The sequence below is a fragment of the Lepisma saccharinum genome, chromosome 1 (genome assembly GCF_977018435.1).
Source record: "Lepisma saccharinum chromosome 1, izLepSacc3.1, whole genome shotgun sequence".
NCBI classification, from domain to species: domain Eukaryota; kingdom Metazoa; phylum Arthropoda; class Insecta; order Zygentoma; family Lepismatidae; genus Lepisma; species Lepisma saccharinum.
Genome location: NC_139229.1, coordinates 174,581,615 through 174,591,198, shown reverse-complemented (window position 1 = coordinate 174,591,198; position 9,584 = coordinate 174,581,615).

Genomic DNA, 9,584 nt, shown 5'->3' with positions numbered 1-9,584 from the left:
TTCTTATACGTTCTTAAACGTTTCAACGTTTATATAAGAACGATAAAAACGTACTGTAATACTCATCTTCACGATTAGTCAAACGTAGTATTCATTCGCTGTACATATTTTCCGTCCTTAAATTCAAATAGTAACAAAAACCTTCCATCTCTCATTTTATATTTAATTCTGTGCAAATCACATGCCTGGAAGCTAGCGTGTATCACCCTCACTGTTTATTCAGATTTTGACCTTAACTATTGATCATGCATTTTTTATTGCATATTTCCCATGTCAACACAAAATATATATTTTTTCTTGGATTAATTTTAACAATAATGATGAAAATTAGAGAAAAAGTAGAGAAAGAGAGTCCTCCTCCGTAGCTAAACGAGTTACGACGTTCACTCGTCTTGAGATTGTTCGTTGTGAGACGGCATAGGTTCGAATCCGGCTCTGGTCGGAATTTATTCGGCCTACGTATAGAGCCGGTAGCAACCCACCATCGTGAGAAAATTGGAGGGGCTATGAGTGACTGGTGTAAGCTGGTTTCAGATATCTTCTATAACAGCTGAGGGTTCGTCGTGCTGACTAAGATCACCTCGTTGCCAGTTAAAGATAACTCTAGGTAGGATTCCCCATCCAAATTTTTGTTTCGTGTTCATGGCGATGGTGGTGCCCAATGCTGCAACTTTTTCTCCCAAAGAAACATCTCTGCTCATGACCCTCCTAAAAGCGGCATGCTCCAATTTCTTGTCTGCTTCGTGACGTGCATCCAAATTCGTGTGCGTGTTGTAAGCAATATCGTGATTTTTGCATGGTGTGTCCAACGGATTCACACCCTTGTCTCCTCTCTCCAATCTTTTCTCGAGTTTGGTACCCGGTCCGCAGTATTGGTAGCCAGGTAAATGCATCTCGAAAAGTAACTTGTTGATGATGTCGTTCACGAGTCCCTTTCCTTCGGCAACGTTCCAGAATCTCGGAGGCAGCATGTTGATAATTTTGATCAGGTAGCCGATACCTTTGTCGTCGTTCACGATGAAGTTGGAAAATTTGCCAACATTGTAATTGGAGAGTGATGTTACCCCTACAGATTTTACTTCACAATAGAGGTTGTTGACACTCATCAAGACACACGCCCCAGAAGACGACTGGTGGATGGATAGTTGTGTATGCCAGCCGCCAGTTGGACCTGCGATCAGTTTAAATGTTTTAAATTGTGAGTATATGTGTGTGAATTGAAACACTACAATTTCTTGCCAAGTGGTAATATATCGACGTCTTGTAATCAGTGTGTCCTATTCCGAGTTCCAGTCAGGTCGCATAATCAATGTTTCAGATTCCATTTTAAACGTATCCCGAGTCGTGATTAGCCTATGTGTGCAAAAAAAAAAAAAGTGATGTTAAAACAAACTCTTGACCTCAATAATACAAGTTGTGTATTTTCTTTCAGCTGTGGTTCCCTCTTTTTTTTTCGCGAGAAATAACAAATTAACCTAATCATTAACTCAACAAATAAAAAAATGCATCTCTAAATTAATTAATAAAAACTGTTATTACACCCAAACCTCTATTTTATCGTAAATGTAAATGAAATATCATCTCACGTAGTGAAAACAATGTGAAAATTGTTCTAGTGAGTGATATATGATTGTCAAACACATACATGAATACATTATGTTACAGATTCCACCGATGTAGTTTCCGGTGAAATGATTATGATAAAATTACTTTTCGGTTCTCGTCGGTGAAACCTTTGATCGCACACCAGGCACGTTTCAATGTTATTGTGAGATTGAAGTTCATCGCTGGATAATAGGAGCATTTGGTTTCGATTCGTGTAAGAGACTGCCAATAGTCTCAACCTCTTCAACTATCTTTTCAAAAAAAATGTTTGATTACGTCTGGTCCTCGGTAAACATACGGTTCATCTATCCTATCCTGTCGCACAACAACAATATCCGAAACTCGAGGCTTCGTGCAGTGTTGTGGAAGAAAATTCGGGGATGAAGAATATACATGACTTGATTTATTTATTTCTTCTCTTGTTTTTTTTCTGAGAGCATGTGCGAGTCTTATTCAAAAACTAGAATAATTGTGCCTTTCGAATCAAATTTATAGAAGAGTAGAGAGAGGGTCAATATGGACAGGTTAGAAACAAGTGATGTTATGATGATAGCCGTCGCCATTTCAGAGTAGCAAATGTTTAACATTAATTGTTGAATTTTATTTTAGGCTAGGCATATTGACTTCGTCAATTTTATCAAAACAACCATTATTCATCCTCATCGTTGCCATTAGCCAAAATAGCCTCGCTTCTTTTTTTTCCCAATTTTCGTAGTAATCTCCGTTTGCACTTGGCTTTTGTAGATTAACAAAAATCGTCTGAAGTTTAAACACGTCATACAGGTGCAACCTGTTTTTTATGATTATTCTCATCGATTATTCAAAGTGTCTAATTTTCGCATATTCAAATACACACAAGTGGAGGGGGTTCATGCCACATTAGTAATTTTAAATTGTATTCTCGGAGCCATGCACACATTTCCTAACATTGTTGCCTTGTAGTCGATAAGTTGTGCAGGTACAGCTGTGAAGTTGTTAATAAGACCCAACACAGACAAGTCACCCAACATTGCTTTTCGACATAGATTTTTAACTAGAAAAATTGTTATAATTACAGTACACCCATATCAGTATACAATAACATGGTGCCATTTTTTCTGTTTCTGTTGCCAACAAAAGCAAATCTACAGACCACAGGTTCGAGAAATAAGACATTAACTATATTTTGCATACATGTAGGTACGCCCCCGCGAGGTGTGTTATTGGAAGACTCAATACATGTGAGCAGTGGAGTAAATTTTTTTTTCTTTTATTTTGATGTCCATGCATTTATCTGAACCCCCTTGTCCAACCAAAACAAAAACTCCGGTCCCATCTGGAGACTGCAAAAACTGATATGTATGTTTATTCAGAAAAACCATCCATGGACAATACCGTTACACCCTCCATGTGCATTTTCCTTGTTAGCTGAACGCGAAGATGCCCGAGACTGCTTTCGAAATTGCTTTCAGCCTCGCATCACAATACAGCCGTTTTCTACAATTCTATTAGCCTACTATTATTATCTAAAACTATTTCATCACACACAATCAAAAAAATAAAAAAAATAACATTTCTCTCCTTCACTCGCTTTTAGCCATCATCCAGTGTCCTTCTAGATAGCAGATGAATCGTGACTAGCAAAAATATTAAAATCAAAATATGAATTATCCGTTATAACCCCTCCTCCTCTTTTTTTTTCTCTCCCCTTCTTTACATGCCCGCTCGATGACATTGAAATAAGCGAAAACACACCGCTATGCTTAAAAAAAAAAAAAAAAAAAAACATCCATTGTACAACTCTATAGGTCGAGGTTCATAAGCCTCGTACATCTCATGCGAGGGACTGCATATCTTGTTTACAGTTTATAGTGGCATCATATTCCTTCACTCGGGAGACTTGCAAGACAGCTCATTACTAGATCTGTTTTGTCGATATGAGAATGCTTGCTATCAGTAATACAATTTTTATGGTGTTTAACCTAACAGCTGAGGGGCCGGGGCATTCCACATTTACCTTTGCTAGTGCAATAAATATCAATATTTTTAAGTTATGCAATAATTTTTGACATTATATTCACGTCCATTTCCAAAACTAGATTTATATACACAAACAACTCGCTCTTGCAATATATTATCTATTGTGAAAAATTCTCGCATGTTCGCAAAACAGGAAATACACGTCATAGCTTCCGTGAATCGAGCGCAAGATTACTGGAGCACGCAAAATACCGTATGCCAAGAATAAAATATTCCAAATGCAGGCATCATGCACAAATAGAATAATCAGGTTGAATTTACAGTCTAAAACCACCATGTTCTGGCAGCAAGTATCAAAAACATGTGGTTAGAAGATTTTGATAGGAGGGTGAGTAAAATAGTTGTTGCAAGTTACCTTTTAAACCCAGTACATGTGTAGGAATATATTACATATAAGCTGTCTCACTCTCTCCATATGTGTGTCAGGTGGTCGTGTCGATCGTTAGTTGTATGTCACAGCTTAACCATACTAGGTAATATTTTTACATGAGGTAAGTTGGCATAATCTGCGAGGGTATATGTTTCAAGCTTCTAGCTGTAGAAGATTAGCTTTAGCCTATTTGCAAAATATAAGTTTGCCTCGTCGAAAGCAACTCAAACAGTGTTGCCAGCTGTAGGTTAATTTTCCCCGTTATACAATTGCAAGAGGTGAGTTGCTTATACCCTATCTGGAAAATATATCCATGGCTTATGTCGTAGGTTAATTTTAGTTTGCAATAAATCTTGTGTGTTGACCCTTACAAGTAATATAGCTGCCTTTCTGCCTTTGAGTCACCTGTAAGACTATATGTGGGTGGGCAAGTGAGGTTAGTTTAGTTTACAATAGATCGACCTGTCATGCTATATACTACTTTCTGCTTTTTGAGTTACCTGTAAGACTATATGTGGGTAGGTAAGTGAGGTTAGTTTAGTTCACAATAGATCACACTTTGAATTTGCTCACACTCTCTCTGTCTGTGTGTCAGGTGGTCGTGTCGATCGCTAGTTGTATGTTACAGCTTAACCCGAACTAGGTAATATTAACTGTACTTCAAAAAAAATAAAAATTGTGTATATCTCATGTCGAACTAGAAATAAAAAAAATCAAACATTAAGCATTCATGCAGATTAATTAAGCCATAAGTTCAAAATTTTGGCCCCCACACAAATCGCATTACATACATACATGTAGAAAAACAAAAATATGCATGTTTTTTTTCATCCCCGTGGCATTATAAAAGCAAATGTTGTGTGCATACGGAAATAACACAGAAAAAAACAAACAAATAGAAGCAATTTAAAATCAGTGGAGGAAGATTAGTATTACGAGAACATAAAAACATGTGCTTGCATTCAACTTCGAAAAATAAGAATAAATATGTGCATACAAAACACATATGCTTTCTTTTCACAGTTGTAAAAAGCTCTCTCTTTTATGTCTGTGTATATGTATGTTGTACCATTAGGTACAAGTATTGTACAATTAGGTACAAATTGTTGTACAATTATTTCCCCCAGTTGCCCAGTTGGAGTTGGGGGCACAACACTGGTACTATTTGTACCCACAGTACTTACTCATGTATTTTGTTTAATATTTTATTTCAAATTCACTGTCAGAAACTAGTGTTGCCAGTTCCTGGATGTAGGTTTACCTACTCTGTTAGTTGTCACTGTCAAGCTCCCAGTATTCGTACAGCATAAAAAAACCATAACCCCCCTCCTCAAAATATATACATTGTATACGCCAAAATGCCCAATAGCCTAGCAACACATCATGAAAAAACATGCCAAGAGGACCCAGTGGGTTTATAAGTCAGTGTTGCCAATTCCTATTTGTAGGTTAGCTTAGCCAGTGAAAAATCATATAGTGGAATTTTTGTGAAGTGGGTTGGCAATACCGACAAGTATCAAATATAAATTTCAAGCCTCAAATAATAATTCGGGCGTCAAATAATAATTCGAGCCTCAAATAATAATTCGAGCCTCGTCAGTGCTGCCAATTCCTATTTGTAGGTTAGCTTAGCCAGTGAAAAATCATATAGTAGAATTTTCTTCAGATGGGTTGGTAAAACCCAAGCCTCAAAAAAAAACATCCAATAAAATTGTCAAATGTAAAAAAAAACAATAGGTCCCCCTCATAAAAAACTACAGTAAAAGCTCACAGGTCGCCAACACTAGGCCCCCAACAGTGTTGCCAGACATAAAAAATACATGGACCCCTCAGGCCCTTTGATAAAATTTTACAGTGAAAAACCCAGTAGGTTAACAACACTGTCAGAAAATCTACGGTAGTGTTGCCAGATGTAAACAGAAGGCAATAGACCCCCCTCATAAAAAAACTACAGTAAAAACCCACAGTGTTGCCAACTCTGTCCTCAATGCCATTAGAAAACTTTTTTACTTTTTTTTGGTTGGGCACCACGCACCCTGGCAGGGTTAGGGGCCAGGCATCCTAAAAACAACAATTATTATTTGTTTGTTTGCGTCACAATACAGGTGCGCGCACGCGCGCGTATGCAGCACATCGTTCCCCCGAGAGAGGTTTACAAAAATCACGATATACATTGGCGCCCAGAACTTGGAAATAATACATATTCGCTCACCACTGTTGCCAGCTCTAGGTCTCTCCCCCTCCTCATCTTACGGCAATATTGGTATTTCTATCTTTTTTTTAGTTGTAGATGGGTTGCCAACACACTCTAGTTAATAATACTACATATTATACACACACACACACACATACTGTGTTGCCATCCATCCATCTCTCTCTCTTTTACGGCAGTATATATTTGTTACCAGCTCTATTGCCCAGTGCATGTATGTTACGCCAGTATATAAATTAGCTAAGCCCTTGCCAAGTAAGAAAAAAAGCTGTAGGTAGGTGTTGGCAACACTGTCGGTTGTTTAACTCTTCCCTCTCTCTCTCTTTTTGTAAAAAGCTATAGTAAAAGTGTCAGTAGGTTGGCAAATTGCTTTATGCACTGTAAGGCCTCAAGCAGTATTGCCAGTTCCATGCTTTAGGTTAGGTTAGACCAAAATAAAAACCCCTTGGTGACTTTTCGAGTAAAATGTTGGCAATACTGCAGAACAAGTCTCAAGCAGTGTTGCCAGTTTCTTGTTTTAGATTAGGTTAGACCAAATAAAAAACCTTGGTGATTTTTCGAGTAAGATGTTGGCAACGCTGCAAAGCAAGCCTCAAGCAGTGTTGCTAGCTCCTTGCTTTAGGTTAGGTTATACCAAGACAAAAACCTTGGTAATTTTTTCGAGTAAGATGTTGGCAACACTGCGAGAAAATGAGGCTCATGCCTTAGGCCGTGTCCGGATTGGCAAGCGCTCCGTCCCGTTCTCTCCCGTTGCTCTCGCGTGCCGTCGAAGTCACGTCCAAGTCGTCCGAATCTACATGTCCCCTTGTAGTACGGTTGTCACTTTTCCCGCCAGGTGTCAGCCCGAACTTCACCCACCGCGCTCTGGGGGCGCAGGCACATCGCACGGAAGCAGAAGACAGACGCCAAACAAACATCACAATAATTTCCACCTATTTACTACTCATATTAAAAATATAACACGCTATTTCATCATTTATAATTTTTCTACATTGAGTATTATCGATAAAATGTTAAAATATAACTGAGTTTTACATCCTCTAATCAGTAAATGTTGTCTGTACAAAGTGAAAGTTAGAATATGGCTGCTAAGCGCAGCGTCACAGCAAGTTCAAGCGTGCATCTGTCGCACCTTTCTGCTCTCCCCTCCGACTCCACGTCTGCCGCGAATTCGGACAACGGAGGTTGGCTGAGTCCCCGGATGGAACGGTGCTTTAGGTGACATCTGCTGCCGATTCGGACGCGGCCTTACAAGAGCAAACCATTAAGGCAAGCCTCAAGCAGTATTGCCAGCTTCTTGCTTGAGGTTAGGTTAGACCCAAAAACAAAAACCTTGGTGATTTTTCGAGTGAGGAGTTGGCAACACTGCAGAACAAGCCTCAAGCAGCATTGCCAGCTCCTTGCTTTAGGTTACATTAGACCCAAAAACAACCTTGGTAATTTTTCGAGTGAGGAGTTGGCAACACTGCAAGGCAAGCCTCAAGCAGTGTTGCCAGCTTCTTGCTTGAGGTTAGGTTATACCCAAAAACAACCTTGGTGATTTTTTTCGAGTAAGGAGTTGCTAACACTGCGAGCCTCACCGAGCCTCATTTTCGGTTTGTGAACCGGCTTGGCTGCTCTACTCTTTAAGTTAGGTTAAACCAAATAAAAACCTTGGTAACTTTTCGAGTAAGATGTTGGCAACGCTGCAAGGCAGACCTCAAGCAGCGTTGCCAGCTCCTTGCTTGAGGTTAGGTTAGACCCAAAAAAAACCTTGGTGATTTTTTCGAGTAAAATGTTGGCAACACTGCGAGAAAATAGAGCTCATGCCTTACGAGAGCAAACCGTTAACATACACCGTAAAAGGCTACGCCTCGCCCCTGAGTTGGCAACACTGCGAGAAAATAAGGCTCATGCCTTACGAGAGCAAACCATTAACATACACCGTAAAAGGCTACGCCTCGTCCGAGTTGGCAACACTGCGAGAAAATGAGGCTCGGTGAGACTCGCAGTATTGCCAGCTCCTTGCTTTAAATTAGGTTAGACCAAGATAAAAACCTTGGTGATTTTTTCGAGTAAGGCGTTGGCAACACTGCGAGCCTCACCGAGCCTCATTTTCGGTTGGTGAACCGGGTTGATTGCTCTACTAACTGCTTCTACCTTGCTCAGACTTTTTCCAAAATCCCCAAGCAGCTACTCCAAGACAATGCTAATTTCATTTGTTTGTTTCGTTAAGACTACACCAATTTAAAACATGCTTACGATGATTATGCAGGTGGGTACATAAACTACAATCAGTTTTCCAAATTTTGCTCTTCATGCTGGAACCAAGATGATTTCGGATTTGTCACAATAGACATGACGAGGAAACCCAATAACGGAAAATACAGAAACAAAATTAATAATTTTCTAAACGTTGCAACGTTACAAGAAACGTCTTGACCTATTATAAATAACTACATACAAAAAAAAAAAATAAACGCAAACTTGCAGACGACAACCTGAAGCTGCGTAGCTACCTGGCAAAACGGTTTAAGGATTGGAAATCCTAGAATCGTGGAATTTACGAAGAGAAAAAGCGTCAGGACCAACCTATCATCGATGCCATCAGTGGACTTGGTAAAGAAATCAAAGATGTCACCGAGCAAAACAAAGAGTTAATCAACGAGCTTGTGCCACTTACTACTCGAAATTATACCATACCTACACCGATATCCAGCATTCACACTACTCCGTTCGAACTTGCTCCGGCTTCGAGACGTCAGGTCCTAGGCAGTACCTCTTCGGACAAGCTAGTCGAGTTGGGTCCGTTGGCGAGGGATTACCTAAGCACCGGGAAATTCGAAAAAGACGAGGTATTCGGATTGTACCCGATCATGGAACATAACGAGGGTGTGGTTTGGAAGATTGGAAAGTCGAAAGTCACGTTCGAGGGCGACGACGTGAAAATCAATTTGGGCGAGAAGAACAGCTGGACCAGGTATCCTGGCACCGTGGGACTGTGGGAACTTATCACTAAGAAGCAACCTAAAGATTATACAGACGAGGATTACCAAAGTTACACAGAAATTTTGATCACGATGGACGCCCTGTACCAAAACAAAGATGCAACACAGAATCGCGTGAAATCTAGCAGTGGAGAAAAGCACAGGAACCTCATCAAGCCAATATGCACCCAGCTCAAGACTGGCAGCGGTCTCAAACTCTACAATACTCTACCTAAAGAGTTTGTTTGGGTAGACGACGTAAGGAAGCTTGTAGATCGATTGCTGGTTAACGCAGGCGAAGAAAATGCAGGCAATCTCAACTTCCGCAACGAGAAGGTGGGCATCATAGACATGGTTAGCACCAAGCTTGCCAACTTCATTGTCAACGCCAACAAAGGTATAGGTTATCTTA